General features: G+C 41.8%; 1 long non-coding RNA gene across 1 annotated transcript in view; it reads right to left on the bottom strand.

The window, feature by feature from the left end:
- Window positions 1-4938: 4938 nt before the first annotated feature.
- LOC124480879 overlaps window positions 4939-23354 on the bottom strand; it is a 31990-nt gene continuing 13574 nt past the window's right edge. The window contains exon 3 of the long non-coding RNA XR_006957588.1: window positions 4939-5791. This is a non-coding gene — a long non-coding RNA (uncharacterized LOC124480879). The remainder of the gene's footprint in view (window positions 5792-23354) is intronic.

Raw genomic sequence — 23354 nt, 5'->3', positions numbered from 1 at the left:
AACTTGACACTCCAATTATGTCTCCACTGGAAAGTGCAGTATTTGATCAGAGGAGGGAAATCGAGCAAAAATGAACTGAAACCAGATCCTGTCGACTTACTTTCCCTGCCGGCTCTCAGCTCTGGGTGTCACTCAGACTTAATAAAGCTCTCCGGTTTTCATTTTATCACAGAAAATAGACTGTGAAAAATAAAATCAGTCAGTTTTGCCGTAATGGAGCAAAGTAATGGGAGAGGGTGAAACTGACACAACACACTTTCTCCATGGTAATACCATCAAAATGAAAGCATATTCACTTCTGGACTTTTCCGGCAATCAATTCAAACCGAATAGTGTTCTTTTTCCTCAGACTGAATCTCATAATAGCTCCAACAAATACAGCACTCTTGCACTGGAGTGTCACCTCTGGTGGTACCAACACAGCTATTTCACCCTATTAAGTTACCTGTCTGTCCGGTCTTCCCCACAGCCTATCCCTTCTCCACTCCATAACTCTTATTTTATTTCCGCACTTTGGACATTAGAGGTACATTACCCACATCTGCAGTAGCTAAAATGACTGCACTTGTATACCCAGGTGGTACGTTGCAAGGTTATGTCACGACAGAGGCTGCAGTGTGACCTACGACGGCTTGATCTCGCCGATGAAAACGATCTGCTGATCTCCCCTACTGACAGGCACCAGGCGGATGCCCTTGTGCCGCAGGTCTGAGCTACGTAGAGAAAACCAGCATCCCTTTAACCTCAGGAGACTTTATAACGCTAAGAGTAATAACTGTTTGATAATTTGTAATATGACGTTATTTATAATGTTACAGTGATTGATTATAAGATGATGTTGCATGTGGCGTGACATGCGTAGATGGGTTCACTCGTCTAATAATGCCAACAGTTTCTTCTCAGTCTTCACTGACACGAACACGAAGAGAATGTTTATCAGTCTGTTCCTCTACGTGAATGCATTGTTTTTCAGATGTAATTAGATCAACTAAAAAAGTGAGAAGAAAAAAAAAACACACTGTTTCCCAAGTGTTCCGCTGCGCTATTAATTATTCTGAGAAAGACAGATGCTAAATTGTGTATGCCCATCAGCACTTAGACTTTCTGAAGATTTATCATTCATGTAAATCATGAATAAAATATTTCCTTGTTGGAAGAAAATGCTACATCTGTTTTGGTGCATCCTCGGTTCCCTATCACCCCTTAGAAAACCATACCCTGAAAAACTGACCACTGGACAAACAAACGTAGAAAAGAGTTGCGCGACATTCTGACATCCAGAAACACCTGAGGAAGAAACAAGGCGTGTCCTGAGTTCCGCTGTGGGCATCACTCTGCTTCTCTAAAATGCACGATGCATAAATGCACACACCATACTGCTGTTATCCCCAGATGCTTGAATAAATAAGTAAACACCCTGGCGCGGGCGAGAGAGAGAGAGAGAGAGAGAGAGAGAGAGAGAGAGAGAGAGAGAGAGAGAGAGAGAGAGAGAGAGAGAGAGAGAGAGAGAGAGAGAGAGAGAGAGAGAGAGAGAGAGAGTCTTTGGATGAGGCTGCCGCGGCGACGGAGGTCGAGCCACCGGCTTATGGGACGGTGGCGTCTCCGATCGCCCCTGGCGACCATCACGTTGCCGTGCTCCGGAACCGACAGCGCTGCTCGCGCAACAGATGGGGCTAATGATGCGAGACAAAATAGATCATTTCGCCGCGGCCTTCCAGGACGGCAAGGGGAGTGGGGTGCAAGTTTGAATGATAGGGCCAAAGAGGGTAGTGTACCCCGGCCATGGCTGGTCTTCCTTATGAATCGCAAGGTGTCGTGATGAATAGAGAATGGCCTGTGAAGTTCGTCACAGAAATATGAACGCTTTGTTTATATCCCCTCTTTTCAGTTCCTCACAGAAAGCCAACTGCCCTGTTTTAACCACCCTGTGTCAAAAGGGGAGGGGCAAAACATTTTAGAAAATTTCTATATTTTACTTACTAGTAAAATGTTTGGGTACAATAAACTCATTTTAGGAAAACATTGTTTTCTGGGTTTGTTGGTGGGAATCTTTTGGTACCTCACGATTTGATTCGATTATTGACAAATCGAGAAAAAGAGCATCTGCTAAATGTAAAAATAGATTCAAGCTTTTCTGCGATGTTTTATAAAAAATTAATAATAATAATAATAATGTAAAACAAAAAAAGTAAAAAAAGAGTAAAATAAAAATAAAACAAATATATATATTTTTTTAAACCTTTGTGAACATTACATTTTACATTTGTGAATCGCTAGAACACTGAATCGCGATTTTTTCCCCCACCCCTAATAGCCAAGGACCCAGTCAAGTCCTAAAGTGAGATTCTCAAAGGGAGGGATGCAGAGCAAAGCTGGTTCTGTCAGTCAGTTGTCCATTTGAACAGGCACAGATGGATGGTATGGACGCAATGCAGATGTTCATGAAATGCAAAATAGATTCCTGAATATTTGCTATTCAAACTAGTTTAGCTTACCCTGCCAGTCTACCTTAACATGGACGTATACAGTACATACATCTGCGCGCACATAAATATCCACATTTGAATATGAATAAAAGTGCAATCAATCATCCACAAAGGACTACCATGGGTGTATTCAGCTGTTGATTAATGACAAAGTCCAAAAGGTTTCATGAAATCACTTTGACATTAATATTATGATTCAAGGATACACACCACCTCCCAATCTCTAAGAGCAACAAAAACGACCAGATGTAGGTTAAGGAGCATATTTCTTCAACCAAGCAAGATGTTTCCCACACACTGTGTAGAGCAGCGTTCCCCAACCACCGGTCCGCGGACTGGTACCATTTGGTACCGGGCCGCACAGACAAAATAATAATAACATTATTTCCTTTTAATTGGTTATCAGAGTCTGAAAGACGTTTTATTCTGAAAAATGACCGGATTCTCTCCTTCTCTGTGGCCCTTTTCCCCTGAGCAGAAAAGTTAGTTTACTCATTCTTTAGCAAGTTTGTGGGCTTCATTGAGCGGTAACTATCACACGCGTCTCTTCCGCTTGACACATGACAGGTGATAGTTACCACTCAATGAAGCCTGTGCTGGTGTTTTGGATGAAGGCTGAATATCCTGAGATCGCAACAAAAGCACTGAAAACCCTGCTGCCATTTCCAACATCCTTTGGAAGCGGGATTTTCTGCCGTGACAGCAATCAAACAAAATCACAGAATAAACTGGATATAAGGAACGCACTTCGGGTGTCACTGTCGTAGTTTAGTCACGTTTACACATAAAAGTGGGACTGACAGATCGAAAGCTAGCTAGTAATATAACGATGGAAGACCAGGCTAAGAAACGTAAAGATGGGTCTGAAAGATTAAGAGACATCATCACATTCACTAGACAAGGTTTTACCAATTGAAAAACGGCTATATTTATTTGACAAAGCTCCAAAAACTATTTCGCATTAGATGTGAAAGTCGCCAACTCGGATCACATCAAACCCAGAATGTGCATGCATTAGCAGGGCAGCTGTGGCGTAGGCCTTTACGGGGGCCGGTTCTGGTGGGCCAGTTTGGATCAAAGTCCAGGGCCTATCTTTCCTCCCAGCCCGCTCATGCCGGTCCGTGACAATATGTCTTACATGAAACCGGTCCGTGGCGCAAAAAAGGTTGGGGACCGCTGGTGTAGCGGAGTAACAGAAATGAAGAACTTTTTTATTTTTTTAAAGTAAATTGTGCCAAAAAAAACGACATAAAAAAAACGAATGAAAACTGACGTTTCCACATCTTCGGGGAGGAAATTAGTTTAATAAGACTTTGTTAACAGTCTGCCTGTTTTTTTACTGCCTGTTAACAAGTGTTAACAGGCAGTAAAAAGATGTTCTCCATGTCTGGGACATCCAACTGATGACTCTGTACTGTCCTGTACCACCATCCAGCATAGGAATCAATCAAAAAACTAAACAAAGGACCTCTAAGCATGTGAGCTGTGAGCAGCCAAGCACCTTGGGATGGGATTTAAAGAGCAAAGAAAAGCCGACCGGGCCCCAGACAAGCCCCTCCCAGCCCAGCCAGCGTATCACTGGGAGAAGTTCAGCCGCGATGCTGACACAAACAGTGGAGCAAGGCCTGTATTAGAGTCAGGTTAGCAGAGATAACACTATCTGGCCGGTCCCCATGGGCACCAAAAGCCAGGCCTAGCTGGCAAATAAAGCTACAGAGTCTTGACTCCCTGGCACATTAGCTGTGATTACAATGACCTTCATTATATCAGCTCCCCTTATTACAACACGTGGAACGCGTCTCTCTCCTGGGCCGACACAGTGGGGGAGAGAAGAAGGGAAAGAAAAGAAAAAAAGCCTGATTCGAATGGTGGTGGTTGTGCAGTGCTGGGCTACCCTGGAGTTCAAATTGAACAATGGTAGAATAAGCACCTGTGAACAGACTGCTGACTGAGGCCTTCACCACTGAGGATCTTTGGGGGTCTTTCTGAGCCGTAGCTCCACAAGTCTGTTTCTTATCGCAGGGTTGTACAAGACTGTGTTAGGTAGATGTTGATGAGTACTTCACCAAGCGAAGGGCAAGCAAAGGGCAAAAATGAAAATGATTTACTATCCGTTCAGTGAAACTGAAGAAATCATGATGGGGAATCATTAAAATATTATTATTTGAAGAATCTGTAGGACAGATTCTTCCTCTCCCTCAGCCCAGCCCAGCAGGGGTGGGAGGGAGGAGGGGGAGGACCAGGAGGAGGGGGGAAGGACTTACCCCCCCGCCCCCCCTCCTCTCCTCTCTCCTGGCAGGTGACTGAATAACGACAGACACTGCCCACAGAGACCTGCTTCTCCCCATTCACTTAGTACAGCTAACAGGCCACAACACTGGAGGAGTGGAACAGTGGGGGTTCGAGTGGGGAAGTATGTTTGTTTTGTGCTGAGGTGATGAGGAATGGGGGGGGGGGGGGGGGGGGGGGGGGGGCAAATCAGCTTGCTTTGGATTAAGAGCAAATCATGAGAATGTAAGCGTTCCTTGTAAGTGCCACGGTTGCAAGTTCTATACACAAACACCTGTAGCAGAACCAACAGGTGCTGGTGCGACACACACATCCGCACAATCACGAAGATGAGTCGCGTAACTGACAGAACAGGATATACTGCAAACAGTAGGCTGGGTGACTTCTTAAAAATATCTTTAGTTTAACACATTTACGTCCCCGGTGACCATTGCGTAAAAAAATCCTAAAAGTTCAGCTAATTAACAGACCGCAATAATAATAAAATTAAACTGCAACTTAATTATAGGTTCATAATGAGCCGATGCACCGCAGCCAAAAAAGCGAGTCCCAAACCAAGGTAAAGAGGCACCTGCCAAATGCTCCCTGGGTTTTTACAGCTTAATTAAGCTAGGCCTTGGGGGCATCATGACTGGTGAGTCAATCGTGAGACTGTTTTGCGACAAAAACATTGTTACAGGAAGCAGAGGTGCCACATCCACACTGAGCACAGACACCAGCCTTGTCCGGATCAAGACTTTAAGGGTCCTGTGTCAAATAGGGGCATACGACATCAACACAATCAATCTTCGCTTAAGACGCAAAAAAAAAAAAAAGTATAGTCGTGAAACGAAAGTGTTTTAAACCAAAGCATGACGTTGCAGATAATTGAGCTAAGGGTTAACAGTTACATCCACCAAGATTATTAATTTGGCTCACGGTCCAGTTGAGAGACCCGTTTGGGTGATGTCCAGTTACCCCCTCTGGTCTCTCCTTGTGGCTGATCTGGGCAACTCAAACCTTCGTTTGTTCTCTTTCTATGGAGGCAAGAAGGACAGGAGTGTGTTACAGTTTGAAACCAGACCGTTTCACCTTAAAAAGGCACATCTAATGAGACCAAGCCACACTTGCTTGACTTGATGCAGTTTACTGTACAGACAATTAAAGACGGTTTAAAGTGAGGATCTACACTTGGTTTATTTAGACATGCATTCACATCAACATGGCTCCCTATCAACATATTCACACCTTCAGAACAGTAATATAAATATTTTTTCCATTTGAGAGTGTGAACCACAAAGAAAGCAATTAGGAATTTAGAGTGAGAAATACTGCTCTGAATGTTGCAAAAGCACTCTGTAAGTTAATAAAGAACATTATCATCCGTCTTGTGACGTTATTAGATTAGTGCTTTACAGGAAAATAGAGCACAATGATCATACCAAACAACACCAATCCCTCAGTGTAATGACCATTCAGTCACAGCCAGTAAGGGCATGTCAGAGTTTAAGGTTTGCGAAAGCGAATAAAGAGAACAATTCTGTTACATTAAGCTTCCATGGTACAGTAGATTAAAATAAAACACGAAGAAACAAACTAAATGTTTCAAAGAAGTGAAGATATGATATGAACCAACTCCTAATGACCGCTAATTACAAACTAGAATGTTGTAGCTGATAGGCTAAATAAACAGAGCAGCAAAAGAAACATAATAAATACAATAATTATTACTACTGCTAATTACATTTCCCATTATATTCCTAATTAGATGGACTTCATTTTCCACATATTGCATAGATGAGAATTCCAGTTCTTAGTTAATAATGGTAGAGTTGAGTTAACATTTCAAAGTCAAGTTTCTGGACAACACAGACCAGACTGAGAGCCAGAATTGCTAAAACGCTTCTGCAACTCAAGTCCCTAAAACGTGGGAACACAGAAATGCCTGTGTCTATATGACACACACAATGTATGGTCACGATTTAGGCATAAACACTTTTATGTTGCTGATGTTATTTCCATAAGAGGAATCTACTCGAATGAGCATAATGGTCAAGTATTGCCTCTGCCCACAGTGTGAGTGAGACCCGTCAAATCTAGCCTGCTGCATAAACTTAGTTTAAAGCCGGGTGCACACTGCGATTTTTAGTAGTCCTTAGCGACTGTTGCTCGTCAGACTGTACGAACAGGATTCCAGCTGTAAGCTATGTCACACTGGCGGATCAGAGTTGTCATGATTCATGAATGTCAGTGTCAAGACGCGAAAAAATGGACGCATTCAATCGACATTAATTGAAGACATACTAGTAGTAGAAGACCCACAACTGGACTGTGTCTCAAATCATCTGACACTGCCAGAATTTAAATTAATCGGACGAAAAATTTGATCGCAGCGGCAACTAATCGGCTATCGGGGAATTCATAGAATTCTCAGAATTAGTCTCAGACGACCAAATTGTGGCCAAAATGAGCGGGCACCCGGTTGAGCCTAGCCAGTCAAGTGCGTAGTTTGTGGGGGGAGTGGGGTTCAATGAAAGTAAGGCTAGCCACCTTCCTGGCTAAACCTAAGGACGGTGGGAGCTTTGTTGCTATGTTAACGATGTGTTAGTACGTCATTATCTTAGCATAATTTATCACAAAGGGAATTAAGTTAGCTAATTTAACTGCAGACATTTTAACTGGGGCCCAATATTCCGCTAAAATGAAATTATATTAGCTAATATAAATAGCTTGTTAGTTAGACTGAGCATCGAGTGAGTTGATGACAACGTATTTCCTTGCATTGACGCTACGCTAGCTAGCCACCTGCGTCGGAGTTTGTGGTAAGTGGAAGTAGCGTTGGGGTTCGATTAAAAAGCTTTATAAGTGCATACAAAATTACTTGCACTACTTACACAACCTTTTCAGTATTGTATTCCTCCAACGGATATAGATCTTCAACATGTTAATATGTGTCGATCTTCCGCCGTTAAGTGTCGCTGTTGCGTCCGCCATTTTTTTCTTGCGCGAAGTTTTACCCATTATTTCACCCATAATGCTTGGCGTGATAGGCTATCTAAATCCATCTAACACTAGTCACTCATAGGGATGCTTTAACCCAGTAAAGGGTTAACCAACAGGTAAATGTTGGCAACCATGCCAACATTTGTTGGCAAATCAGACTTAAAAGCAAATCTGAGTCAAAAACTAGGTCTATTTTTATGTAACTGGCCTTTTCCTGAGGTGCATTGCAGTACCTTTAAAGTCTTTAGTGCATGTACAGTACTGTATGTAGACCAAGTGAGTGCCAAGGAGAGGCAGGGTGGATTAGAGGCCTGGTTTCCACATGGTAGCACTCTAATCCTGCCATCTGAGGTAGAGAGAGTACAGGTGAAGCAGCACACCTGTCTGGGACCCCTCTGCAGGGCCCACAGGAATACTACCTTGGAACAGCTTAAAACTTCACTGTTTAGGTTTGGATAACTGCCACTACTACCAAAGAAAAGTAGTTGGGTATTTTATGTGTGTGGGTGTGTGTGTATATGAGTGTTAGGTGTGTGGAAATGTAGGTGTGATTGCATGTGTAGGTGTGTTTCTGTGTGTGATAGGATTTTAAAAACTTTTTTGTGTTCTGTTTCCGTTTTGTAAAAGGCAAAGACATAAAGTAGTAATGTCACCATAAAAGAATGCTGTCAGAGTTTGCTTCTGTGATTCTCCAGTTAGATCAGGAGACAGAAAGTAAAGAAGAGAAAACTAAACAAACAAGACCAGAAAGGAACATTCAATGCGTGTTTGACAAACTGATATATATATTTCAGTCAGTCCATTACATAAAAACTGGTTTTGATGTGTTATGACATGAACTGTTTTTCCATTACATTTTTCAAGCATGACCTCACAATCCCAAACAAAAAAGCACACACCCAAGAAACAGGTACCTGAGGTAAAAAAGTATAAACAAAAAAATAAAAGGAAAATTGGTCTTTCGCAAGTAAATGAGACATGCGGTTTAAAACGGCCTGTCTCAGACAGGTATTTCACCACAACATCGTGCCCTTTCTGGGACTAAAACAGCAAGAAAATATTTCCTCACAGCGTGCCTTTGCACAGATCCATAGGGGTAAATAGCAGAGTGACAAGCAGGTGAAAAGCAGAGCTTGACAGGGCTAAAAGGTACCGGTCAGGGTTGTGTAGTCATCCTAACGGCCTGTGCTTCCCTCAACACGGCATTACTGTTTAGATGCACCACAGATGGTGTCAATCACTCTGGAGAATAGGATGTTTGTCTGCCTCTCTCAGTCTGTCTGCCTCTCTGTCTGTCTGCCTCTCTGTCTGTCTGCCTCTCAGTCTGTCTGCCTCTTTGTCTGTCTGCCTCTCTGTCTGTCTGCCTCTCAGTCTGTCTGTCTGTGTCTCTTTCTGTCTATCCGTCTTTGTCTGCCTGTCTCTTTGTATCTCTCTCTCTCTCTCTCTCTCTCTCTCTCTCTCTCTCTCTCTCTCTCTGTGTGTGTCTCTCTCTCTCTGTGTCTCTGTCTCTCTCTCTCTGTCTCTCTCTCTGTCTCTCTCTCTCTGTGTCTGTCTCTGTGTGTATCTCTCACTCTCTCACTCCCCCCCCTCCCAGATGTGTATTTTTCTGAGTTGAAGTTGATACTGGTGGTCAATCAGTGATGTTTGAACACTCACATTAAAGTTAAACTGGCAGTTTTTCCCCACAGCGATCCCTGCCTCTCGTTCTGTTACAGTAATGAGACCTTGGTACTTGGATTGCTGTCTCAAGGCATAGCATGTCACTGAAACAATGACATTCACCTTGGAAGTTAAAAAGACACCCAAACCACAACACAGACTTTGTTGAAGAAAGAGCAAGGTTAAAGATGATTAAACAGCACCTACGTTGGTTTGAAAAGCCAACTTAAAATGAAGAAAGGCATCTTCTGTAAAAAAGTAAATGAATAAAAAAGTGTGGATCATTTAGGTTTTACTTAAATAGGATCACACGACAGTCAGATGTAAACCAGTGATGAATGGTTGTGTATATTAAACCTCACAGAGTGTCTTTATCAAAGTCTTTTGATTTCATCTTTTCATCCATTGAACTGAAAGAACCTGGGAGAACTGAGGTAATCAATTTGCCTTATAGTTTCCTCATTAATATGATCAACAGCAAAATACCAACCACCGTGTCATGAAAGGCTTCAAATCGAAGAAGAAAGAAAACACTAAAACCAAGTCTTTTTTTGCAGCTTTTCCTTGCTTTTACTCGAGTCACTTACTGTGTGAAAGCTAATGGAGCTCTAATTTGGAATGAGTCAGAGATTCGAGACAGATAAAGGAACTGATGTCCATTTGAAGACTTTGTGTCCTCAACAATCAGTCAAAAAAATTCCCTTTTTCCCGTGTTTGGCAGCTGTTCGCTAGATGATGGCACAATGACACAGGTAATGTCTGGAAACGTACACATGCATGTACTGAAATCAGAGACTGTGAAGTTCATCAAAAAACCAGCACGGCAACTTTAAATAGTTTCAGCAGGCATTTTGTAGAACCCCCCTAATACTAGGAATGAAGCAAACTGCCACACACCCTGAGACTACAGGATGTGATCACAACTGAACTTATTTACAGTTTCTATAGACCTGAACTGTGAGATTTTTGTGCCTGTTATCATTGCCCTGAAGCACATTCACGTATAGCACGCCCTGGCCTACGTCTTACATAAAAAAATACTTTTGTTTAAAATTAGGTAGAGCTGTGAGATACCACACCTTGGCCACAGTGCCCCTTAATTACACAAGATGATTGTTATCTGTCTGTTTTCTGGCTGGATGATGGATCAGACACAAGGAGCGATCAAGCTTCAATCTCTCCCCAGATGTCATGTGATCTCTCATTCTTTTATCTATTAATGATTTCAAAGGCTTCCAACCATTATTGCTTTTATTCTCTGAAATAAAACACAGCTGCTGTCTTGGGCGTGCGTGTGCGCGTGCATGCATGTGTGTGTGTGTTTGAGGGAGAAAAAGGGAGGATGAGAGAGAAAGAAAGAAAATTAAGAAAGAAAGAAAGAGAGAGAGAAAGAAAGAGAGAGAGAAAGAAAGAAAGAGAGAAAGAGAGAAAGAGAGAAAGAGAGAAAGAGAAAAGAAACCAGCGCCAGGAGAATAATGCACATTCTGGTTTCTTAAACTAAACATTCACGTAACTCTCCTAAAACAAATACTCCTCTTTATTTCTCTCAGGAATCCTTGAACAGACAATGTTTTGGGCTAAAAGGTTTTGAGCATGATGAGTCGTGATAAAGCATACAAACAGTTTACACAAACCCTACGGGGAGCTCCATCACCCATTGGCGGCTTCCATTTTAAAAGAAATACTCAGTGTACTTCTTATATTTGTGGTCGATTATGCATGCAAGGAGCGGTTCTGTCTTTTATTGGAAAATTTACACCCGTGCCGTGATTTATATAAATCAGTAGTGCCCACAAAGCAGTAAAACTCTAATTGTTTCTTCCATTTTGAAAGTCTGGCGTCCATTAAGACTGCTGTGTGTAATAAAGAGGACTTTTAATCAATCCTCTCTTGTTGACGAGTTGACGTGTGAATGGTTCTCTGTACCTGACAATACAGCCGTATGGTGTGTTTTTTTCTAACGGAGAACAAAGAGAACGAGCCTGTATGATTCAGATCCCTGACATCGCTGGCTTTTTTTCATTTTTTTTCATAATCTTCAAAGGTAAGTAGGTTAGCCGCCAAAGTTCCTCTGAACAACATTACATCTGCTACTGCTCTAACAGATTTCCTACAAAGAATCACAAGTTTGTTTTCATTTTTGACAACAAAAAATCTATTTCTTCATAGCTAATTCCTATTTATCCATTTGAATTGAAAACTGCCTAAATGCTCTGCCACTCAAACGCTCCCATCTAAGGCCCCTGATTGAAATCCGCTCATCATCTAAGTGCTGGTGACCCCAGTTTCCCGCCTTGAGGACATTATGGTGCTCTGCTAGTGCAAGAGGGTTGGCAGGCTTCTTGCCCCCAATGCCCCCCCCCTCCCCCCACTGGGGGGGGGGGGGGGCGTGTCGTCACTGACCCTCTCATTCTCAGATTAGACCAGGCGACCCTTCCTCAACTGGCTGGCATGGTCACTGTAAATCCTGGAGGCTGCTCGAGCTAGGGACCTGGGGTAATTAATAAAATCCCCATTACATGCCTTGTGCCTGTTGTTTGCTATTTCAACACCCCATTTGTGCCACGATTACAGTCATTATCAGTCACCGCCATTAATTCTCTACCCGATGCCAGAACTGCATTCTAATAAATTGGGCTCTAAAAATTTTTACCTTTCAAGGAGTTGGTGTTGGAGCGGGGCCAGAAAGTGCCACTTCAGATTAGGAGTCATCTGGTGACTTGGAAAGGGCCCTTTGAATTGCAGGCTGCTGCATCTTTGGAGATAGTTCAAATTTCCCCTTTGATAATTTTTTCTACCCGTCCAAAATGAATCTTTATTAAGCTTAAATCCAAAAAAAAAATGAAATTAGAAGACTGCGAAATATTGCTTTCTTTTCTGCCTCTATTCCCCTGTGTGTCTCCATGCAAATTATAAGGCGTATTTATGTAAATGAGGTGTCGTCTTTAATTAGTTTTGCTTGAAGGCATTAAAATACATGTATTCTTTCCCAAAAAATGATTTGTTTTGTTACTCCATTCAGTTTAAGTTCAAAATGAGCGATTATGCCAACTAAAAAGCTTTATTAATTTGATAGTTTTTCTTTTTTCCCTCCCTCGTTTAGGGCATTATCTTCTCCTCCCTCTTCCTCAGAGGAGCGTTCTCTCTGTGAAATCTTTTTAGGCGCCACTTGGAGCTCTTGTCTCCTAAAGCCCTTCTGGAAGACCAGGGTTAGACCAGGGTTAGCTCCAGGATTAGACCAGGCTTAGACCAGGGTTAGACCAGGGTTAGCTCCAGGATTAGACCAGGCTTAGACCAGGGTTAGCTCACACAAACTAGGAAGACTCTCAAATGCACCCACCGCCAGAAGTATTGTTCTGACTGAATCTGTAAAACCAATATCAGTTCATACAAAATCACAAAAAATCTATAAAACATCCATTTTTGACAATGTGACATTGCTTGTAAAAAGAGCTATACAAATACATTTTGATTAGATTTTTGCCTTAAATAGCCTTTATTATCATTATCATTTATCATTTATGTGTTCAGAGAACGTTTGATTACTCTGAATGCTAATTGTAAATCCCATTGTTTTTCCCATGACAAGGCAAAGAATGACAACTTAAAAGTGCGTTGTGTTCCTACTCTCTCGTTTCCCCTATTTACATTTGGCCTCCACATCGTAGACACATACTCCAACGCAATGCGTCCAGAGTCTTTGAGTTCAGCCATCAATCAGATGCTAATACCAATGTAAATTCCGACAGCCTGTCAACTTTCAGTGCCCAGCTCTAAACTGAAGCTCGATGACCTCTTAAACGACTTTCAGACTGATTTGGGCCTTATTTTAATATTTGTTTAAAAGGATTTTCAGCGTTACAGTAAATCTCCAACTCGACACTGTTTTTATGCATTTACACTTGATTTACAATGTCTTGTTGAGTGGCTATCGAATACAAGACTGCTTTATGTCGTTGCCGAAGGTGTTGGGTCAAATTCAGTTAGAGTGACTCACAGTGTCACATCGTATTTCAAACACCTTACACTAATAAAGGCCAAACTCAGGCTTGATCATAGTTCAATATGATATCAATATTCAGCTTCACTTCAACTGCTCAAGTAGGCTGAAATGGCACACTCTGCAAGTTAAGATGCCCCCACCTTCATCTCCCCACCAACATGATTTATGTAAAGGAAGCTAAAACCATTATAGCATTTTTATTATTATTGTTCTTTCAAGGCTAATGCAACAATAGATTTTCGCATGATTGATGTGTTACACTAAACATTAGGGGATTACATTAATTTAGCATAGAACAGCTAAATGGCATGAGATTACTTATTGTTATTTTTCTTCCACATTGTATTATAAATACTGTAGATATACTCATTCTTGGCAAGTATTGATCATGCTGCTGGGAAAATATGAGATGCTATCATTGAGCATCTTCTTTGGTTTTTAATTGTATTCCGTTCTGAACTTAATTTTCTTCATTTAAATCTTACCCTAGACAACATGGCTAACATGACTAATACTTCTGAAAGTCAACTAGCAGCTGGGTCAATACAGGGCCCCACCAAAAGAAAACTACAACTAGTGCTAGTGACTTAGTCTCTGATCCACCCCCTTCTTACTGCAAAATATTACAAGTCTCTTATGGGGGACAGAGAATGTGGCAGCAATATGCAGACTTCAATCAGCAGGGAGGAAATTCCTCAAGTAACAAGTAGGAAGAGGCTTTAATCAAAATGTCTGGAAGTGACATCGCAGGAAGTCACGTCACAGGAAGTGACACTGCATTACGTTTAGACCTGTAGCTTTAAACATGAATCAAAATAGTTTCACCACTGTAGGCATTGAAGATGTTGCTCACGTTACAGAAGGAGGCTCATGGTGTATGCACTCTGTATGGACACAGCGAAGCGATTAAACACAACTGCAAACAGAGGTGTCCAACAGTTCCTATACATCTAGGGAGTCAGATGGCTGAGCGGTGAGGGAGTCGGGCTAGTAATCAGAAGGTTGCCGGATCAATTCCCCGCCAAGCCAAATGATGTTGTGTCCTTGGGCAAGGCACTTCACCCTACTTGCCTCGGGGGGAATGTCCCTGTACTTACTGTAAGTCTGGATAAGAGCGTCTGCTAAATGACTAAATGTAATGTAAATCTTTGCATGCCACATACTCTCCATGTGGATATGGGTTGACTTTTCTCAGGTTCATTCTGCTGCAGAGATCAAAGTTACCAGACAATCTAGATTACGTGCCAGTAAGAGTCATATAGTTTCAGTGTTTCCCACAGATTAGAAATCTAGTTGTGGCGGGTGGGTGGTCCGACCGGGGAGGGGGAGGGGGGGGAGTCGGGCGTCGTAATAATTCCTTCGTTAATAATTCGTTACACAGTTAATTTGTTAATAATTTGTTACATTAAATATTCATCCAAAATGATTCACACCTTCACAAAATTAACAACAACTAACATATCATTTCTGCATTATGCATGTAGCAACGCTAGTGCTAAACAGCTATTTAACTGGTCGGCTCCATGACGCCGGGTAAGTAGTTAGCTCCTGACCTTCTCACCAAAAGAACGAAGGGGAACCTTCGAGTAAGGTACCTAGCGAAAAGTAGCCTCAACTTTCCTCGACTTTTAGCTACGGCACTAATGCTGAAGGCTCGCTGATATAGCTGTCGGTCTTACTAGAACGGCGTATGTATGCATTGTTGCTAACGTGTGTTGACTTTGTGACTGTGTGCATATGTGAGAAAGACGCATGAGTGAGAGAGACGGAGGGAGAGCAGGGGAAAGGAGATGCATCTGAACGAATATGCTGCGTGTTTTAACCTAAATAGCGATTAAAAAAAATGTTTTACGAAGCGCAATATGTGCAGCCGGTGTTGATTGTGTGGCGCACCGCCACACATTAGTCTATGTGTGGGAAACACTGAGTTTATTACCTGCTGACAGAAATGCTTTTTTCTTTTTTAAAGTTGACTCACACTTTGAAATGCTTTTTTCCGGTGTTTGTACAGATTGTGTTGCCGTGTTTTTGTTCTTCGACTCCTGTCCAGGCCATACACAAGCAGTGACAGGCATTGAGCCAACTGATCTTCACCCAAACAGTTCATTTGTGCCAGTCTAGTGTGTGCAAAGCTATAATTACCTGAAAACGTAAACTGGAAGCTATGCCTGACAAAAACAAGATTCTGTCATAAAATGGAGCTTTTGAGGCTTGATGGTGCTGAAATGACTATAAGACATTAATAGGATGTTTTAGAGACATGGCACGTTTCCATTTGTCTTGAGGAAGAAATCTTCAGCAAAAACACCTGGAACTCTAAGTGCCAGAGAGAGAAAGAGCTGAAGAGGCAGCAGTCATGGAGTTGTCATATTAAGTACTATCGCACCAACAGCAATTCTTATTGACAATGTAATGCATCTTCACATCAGAACATTCATTTTGTGATTGTCGCAATCTGACAGTTTAATAAGTTACTAAGTGTAAATCTACAATTCTTAAGTTTGTGGGTGAATTTAAAGCAAAAACCTAGCAAATTGCTAATGGGCATAATTTTAAATGGTGAAGTTTCTTTTCCATGTGCACTGCAGCAATCCTCCATCTAATCTCATTTTTGTCTGAAAAGTCTTCACACGAGACAAAAACAAATCTTCTCTCAAGTCAGATTGTTGAGTTATAACAGTAAGGAGCCAGTGACTAGATTTGTGCTTATTGACGTTTTGAGAAACCGATTTAGCTTGAAATACAAGTCTGAGCACCTTTCAAAAGGAACAAATAGTTCTCGAGGCATGTTTGTGGCATTACTGTGAGAAATTCATATCTACTGAAGCAGAATTCCACAACATTCATAGGAGTGATGATTGAGTAACAGAAACATGCTGTTAATGAGGCCAGATCTCCATAAAAAAATATAAAAAACATTGTGTAAGACATTTTTATATTGGTTTGTGAGCGACAACAAGTATGTTTTGATTTTTTATTCGTCAAGGACGGACAACGCCTTGAATGCTCTCTTTTAGATATGCTTCTAAAAATGGTTCTACTCGAAGTGTCAGTTGAAATAAAAAAGCTCAATAGTGAAATCCAGCACCCATGAGAGCCAAGGGCTGCATTTCAAGCGGGCAGCAGGTCTCAGCTACACTGCCGGGTGTGAAAAGCTATCTTTGAGGCCTCCGATTTCAAGGACCTTAAGGCTCCCTCTACCCTTGCCCGGCGCATGGGCCCATACTGCAAGAAATCATATGATATCCAAACATTCTACATCCCTGTTGTTACTGTCTGTATGTTGGGTCTCCATGGAGTGCTACATACATTAAAAGGTGAAAATTGAAAGCTAGGAAAGGTTAAACACTTAAGGTCAAATATGCGTTGACCTCAGTAACCTCTGTAAGTCAAAAATAAAGGACAGCGTTTGTAAGGAGACAAACATCTTGGAGAAAACAAGTAAAGACAGAGTGGGTTAAGAAAAATGTAATTACTCTAATAAAAGTTTTCACCATGAACAGAGCACATTCCAAAGACTGTGTGTAGGAGTGTGCATAGTATTGGTAGTGTCAGTGTGTGTGTGTGAGGAAAAAGAAAGAGGGAGAGAGAGAGAGAGAAAGAGAAAGAGATAAGACTTTGACTACCTGTGACAGAGTATTAAGATATTAAATCTCTAGTCGTTCCCTCCATGTAATTTTACAGCACAGTTGTATTGTGTGTCTCCTTTTACCCCCACAGAAGGAGGAGAGAACTTCAGAACCACAGGTCTTTCATCTATTCAAACATCATTGCTGTGCTTCACTAAGCTTTTATTCACTAAACGCACCCCTCCAGACTTTTAAAAAGTGATATGGAATGTGATATTAGCACAAAGAAAGTATAATAATGCAGTAGTTACCCTGAGGGGAAAATACATATATTTTCTTAAAAAATTAAAACAAAAAAAAGATACGTTTGGTTTTGTACATAAAATATGAGAAGAAAAGGATTTCATATAATTTTGTCAGCTTTTCAAATTCTCATCACACAACTAAGTGAGAGATAAGTTATTTGTTAACATGATCATTTATATGGCGATTTTATAGTTAAAACAGTCCCGATATTTAAACTACACAGTTCAATCTGTCGGGATGTCAAGAGCAAAGATCTAGAATTATCAAAACTTTCAGTCTTCCTGAAGAAGAAAATACGAAAAAGCCACAAGAATTCCAGAGAAAACAAAATGCCTGTCAGGGCGAGTGTACTAAAGATGCAAGAGGGGATTCTGGCATGGCCTGAGCAAAGTCATAAAAATATTTTCCTTTTTATTTAATGTCGTCCATAATTCATTGCCAGGAGAAGCTAATCAATAGCACCTTAATGAAAACTTGAGCCATATTTTATTTTGCCGCAGAGAAGTCCCGGATCAGCATTTGTTGCCTTGTTGTGTGGAGGATTTCACCCTTGGGCTGTTAGACAGATGTGCATCACACTTGCAGATACCTTAAATATTTGCTCTCTTCAACCACAATCGCTTTATCAACACGCCAAGGAGTGGGAGTGAGATTTCATACGATGAAAGCCAACGACACTCAGAAAATAGGATAAAAGTGAATGTGTTCAATTGTCTCCAAACATCTCCACTGTAACTTAACCGATGAGAGGCAAGACAAGCGTAATGTTGATTTATAGACAAGAGTTTCTTTTGAAATGTTGACCTAAGAACGCACTTGGAAAAACTCAAGTCGTAGGCCTACTTGGGGGAAAAAAACAAACCATAAAAAACGCCCCAAGTAGGCTTCACTAAATCTGAGATCAATTGCGAACCATTACTTTTAGAAAAAACATGGATATGGTTGCGGTTCGTTGCATTTGTTCATGTATTAGTTTATTAATCTTATTTGTCTTTCTTATTTGTCACATAAAATCAAATCGAGATGACACCGGAGCAAAGGGGCTTGAGGAAAGTGGCGACTCAGTCACAGGGAGGGAGTGGTAAGATGTAATGCTAATTGTTTCCAGTGATCCTTGTCAACATACGCCAAAGCTCCAGTCAACTATCAATGAACTCAGACTACAATTACGAGAGAAAAGGTCATTTCCATGCTCTACGACACCGTCCTAATGAAGCACTTTGCCGTCTATTTAGCAAACATCCCTTCCAGTTGGTAAAACCGACTTTTTATCAGCAGTGAACTGAACGATTTATACTCGTTCTCTTTCCTGTGTCGAAAGAGACATTGGCAAAAACCACGATGGGAAACTTCCAGGGTTGTTTATCTAAGGTGTAATTCCCTCACTCGGAGGGAGCTCTGCAGACAACAGTTATTCATCAAAAAAAGAAACTAATATCTCAAAGGTCAAGTCATAAAAAGACAATATCCGCCTTCTCTCCCATGCCTTGATGCATTAGTTGACGCTAATGAAGCGAAGCAGGTTGAGGGAGCTTAGTGGAGTGAGATCCATACAGCAGACTGGTTCTCTGTGGCGGGAGCTTGTGTTACGGCCAACAGTAAACCAAACTGACAGTAGCCTTATCACTCCTCCCAACCTTACCAGCAGCATAGGGTTCAGACAGTACAACGGGTCTACGACATTACCTACAAAAACACAGTTTGTGAAATATACAGTAGATTGACTTCAGTAATGACTTGGAATCGGTATTGCATTTTTTCGTCTCGGCTGTTAATCCATCTGGGACCGCGTGACGCGTCCTGACATGGGCGTGTGCAAAGCTGTCCAGTGGCTACACGTCGTTTACATGTATTTGCATCGTCAGCCGGAGGTGAGAGAGTGGAGACCTGCCAAGTTTAAGACACCAGCCTTAAACAAAGACAGCCGACAATTCAGTGCAGCCATGCACAACCAGCTCTCAAGCTGCTCACTACACTGGGCAACCTGGCCAAGACGACACGCGAGGCCCCGTTAACACCAACACAACGGATGCTCAAGACACACAGCACAACTGAATTTCTTTTGACTGTTTTCATGTTCAAAAGCCCAGGCGTGTCGTTGGGTCTTGCCTTCGTAAAACCCCAGGTTTCCCATCACTCCCGACTTATTGCAATAAGGCATGTAAATCCCAAAACACAAAGGGATGAGCACCGCAGTGCTTAGGCTGTCAGATCTAACTAGCCAGAATGTCTTCAGCGAGGACTGGCAGAAGGGAGACCCATCATATCCAATCAGAGAAGAAAAAAACCCTCTCCGACTCCCATTCATAATGGATTAATAAAAACACTGATGAGGACTGCCATTTTATACAAATCTTAAGCTTGACTCCTTTGTGGATTCAGAGATGTACAGATTGGAATTGTTATGATTATATATGTTTGTTGGTGATACTGAACTTGTGGGGCATTTTGAAAAGATGTGAAAAAGGACTGTCTTGTTTGTGAAGACTGGTAGAGTAGAAGGTGGTTTTACCCTGTTATTGCCCCCCCCCCCCTCAAAAAGACTACTCGAGAATAACGTGGTGTTGCACTGTTAGTGTTCCCCCCCTTACGGCAGCCTGTATTTACGTCAATCCCTCAGGCCATGTGTTTGCAGCACTTCCTTGCCCCACAGCACCATGCATAATGCAGGAATGAAAATGTTAACAGTGGCAAATAAAATCGGGAAGGTGCCCCCACAAATCAGGGCAGTTTAGGAGCACATTTAATCATCCATGCGTTGGGGGAGAAGGCACTGCGATTTATCGTGGCATTTCCAAGAAGATCAGGACCCCATTTTTCCAGGGGCTTCCGGAAGCTTCCAGCCCTGCCGGCCCCTCTCCTGCTGAGAGGACCAGCATCTCAGGGTTTCTCTCTGTACACTTCCTCATAGAGTCTCTGCCATTTGGCCCAATTATCATCTTTGTGTTCATTTGGAGAAAAGATGGGGGGCGGAGTGGGGACAGGGGTGTGTAGCTTGATGCCTTGCACAAAATTACATCAATAGATCCCACCCCCAGAAAGAAATAACAAAAAATAAGGATTGTTTGAAGTTACTTGGGTCTCCCAAGTAAACACTTCTACAGCGATCCAATCAAGGCCTAGCATTTCTCCGGCACGCTGCAAGACAAACAAGTCGCAGTACCATATGGTGGTGTCAGGAAAATAAATAATTCAACAACAAAAAAATGTAATGTGCGATACACAGACGAGCGACCAAAGAAATACCAACACAGGCGTCCATGTGTTTAACCCTTCTAATAAGGACCCCCAGGCTAGGGGCCTGCTGATAGACATCCATGCTCTCTGGCCATAACTAGATTGAGGATTACTTTGGCATTTCAAAGAAAAGGACTGGCAACTATCTCTGGATCCAAGGCCAGCGTTTCGCCCCGTGATACAATCTCCAGTGCCTTTCAGCACTTCCTGATGTAGAGACCCACCTAATCTAATGAAGCAAGGAGAGAAGCTGGACGGGCTTTTAGCCCCCTGCCCACTCGCGTGTCCTCACGCTCCCGACCGCCGTCGAAAATCCACTTGTTTGTCATTTCTTCTCCTCTTCCCTGAGGTGTACTCTGTGCGGCTTGAGTCATCATTGTTTAAGTCTGTAGAGTTTGAAATAAAAAATACACACACCAGCACGCAAACAAGCTGGTGGCAAGGTTATAGCCAGTCAGACAGCATGGCACTTGCATTGTGACAACCCCAGGGGAAACCAGAGAGAGAGAGAGAGAGAGGGCTGTGGAGAGTGGGAGAGAGAGAGGGAGAGAGAGAGAGAGGGCTGCGGAGAGTGGGAGAGAGAGAGAGAGAGAGGGCTGCGGAGAGTGGGAGAGGAGATGCGCTGTGTTGCTGACATGGCAGACGTCACGTCACACTAACCCGAAAGAGTGATGTGCACACACAGTTCTGGCAAGCGCAGAGGTTCTGAAGAAACAGGGTCTCCACATGCAAACGGCAAGGGGGTTTTGTGGGGGCTTTGCAAATGGTGAATTATTTACTATTCATAGCGAGCTGCATTTAAACAAGGACAACAGATTTAGTACAAGAGAGAAACGTACTGGAAAAGACTTATGAGAACTACCCATATGACATTGAACATAAATAATATTACAGCATTACTTTAATTTAAGTTTATGCACCATTTAAACTCGATAAATCATTAATGAACCACTTCAAGTTACAAAATGATAGGCTGTTTCAAAAAGGCTGACAATTTCTCAATGTCAGATTAGAAACCAATATGATAAAATAATCAGTTTATGGTGCTGAGCCTATGAGCTCTGTTAGAAAACTATAACAGACACATGTTTCTTTGAATGTTCCTTTTTGCTGTGTCTTTTAAAAACCTCAGACTTACTGACTGGTTAGTGACTCACAAACCATGCCATTACTGTGTCATGCAACCCACTATTTTTAGACTGTCATTTGTTTAACTTTTTAATCAAATAGATTAGTGACTTCAAAACCAATCTCCTGTCCTGTGGGAGAAAATTCAACTTTATTAAACATCTGGAAGAAATAGTTTCTTTAGGGGTGGGGGGGTCAGCTTTAAAAATGAGCAAATATATGTTAAGTTCTGTCAGAAAGCGTTGCCTCCATCATTTTAAATATTTTATCTAGTTTTTTTTTGCAGGTAGTTTCTCTGCTTTTTTGTCTGACTGCAGAGAAGGGTTGGTGAGGGTCTACTTTGGTGTTCAAAAGACGGACATGGAAGATGACAAATGAAAACGTTTGTTGTTGTTTGTTTCATATGTCACTGTAGTACTGGCTTCTCAACCACAGTATCTGGCAGAGTGCTGTAGGTTTGATATGATATCAAAGTTGTACTCTGACATGTTATCAATGTGACAATTAGTTTTGACAACGTTCCTACTGTAAATGCCATTACACCTGACAGTTCTGTTCATGGCCAATGTTTGTTTTTCTAACAGTGAACAGAACTTTGCTGCCATGTGTTTACCTGAAATACAGGTTGTTTGGATGCAGACAGATTGATTGGAACACAGTGAAATCTCCACAGCAACACTAAATGTTTTATCAGACATATATCACAACCAAAACTGCATGTTGTCAGATCAAGTTGATAGTGTTTCTTGGTACACTTAAATAAACACACAAAACAGTCTTTCCAACTCAGTTTTAACCACTGACAACACAAAATGTTAAACTTTAAACGGTAAACAAATACGGGACGCTTTAAAACTTTAAAACGTCTTCCGCCCTGGCTCGCCCTCAAGTCGTTCAGGAAACAAATCGTTCAGAAACATTTCCTGACAGGAGCTTCACGACTTGTGAAAGAGTGAGCTTTTAGCGCGACGCATCGATGTTTACTGCGCTCATCAGGACAAAAGGAAGCCAACAAGATGAGCTGGAGAAAAAAAAAAAGATGCCCTTAGTTGTTTTGCTTCCACGGTAAATCACTGCCACTTTTACAGCCTCTAATAAGTTGATGCAAGGCCGTTTTTCTTCCCGCCTATCGTTCCAACATTTAAGACATATTTACAAGGAACTTGTTAAAATATTTAATAATATTTAGTGGCAATTTTGGAACGGCCTGCCACCGTCAGATTTACACCCGGTAAGTGTTTAAAAAGGCGATGACATGAATAAGAAACTGTCAAAACTGTCTCATTTGCATAGACAGCCCATAACTCCAAGATACCTAGCGTAAAAAAAAAAAGAGAGGTTTTTAACAAAACGAGTCATAAAAAAGAGAAAAGAAAAACGTGTTGGGAGTGAGTGATGGCGTAGATTCCTCCAAAGTCACACCACAGAGAGAGCCACCCACTCAGTACAGATGCTGCCGAGATCATGTCAGCCAATAAAGGGACATATATCCTGTCTGGATGAGCTCAAGATGGAACATCTCCTACAGGCCACCTTGATTAATTGTGATAAAAGGGCTAATTCAGAAACTGCGCTGGAAAAGTGAGCCAAACAATAACATCACCCACAAATCATCTCTCCCCCATCCAATATTACCTTCATAACTTTCTAATTCAAAGTCCTCCGCACAAGAGCGGTTTGTCAAAGAGGCTGGCG

This window comes from Hypomesus transpacificus, chromosome 18, assembly GCF_021917145.1.
Source record: "Hypomesus transpacificus isolate Combined female chromosome 18, fHypTra1, whole genome shotgun sequence".
Taxonomy (NCBI): domain Eukaryota; kingdom Metazoa; phylum Chordata; class Actinopteri; order Osmeriformes; family Osmeridae; genus Hypomesus; species Hypomesus transpacificus.
Note: the sequence above shows the minus strand (reverse complement) of the source record. Positions and strands in the feature narration are given on the sequence as shown.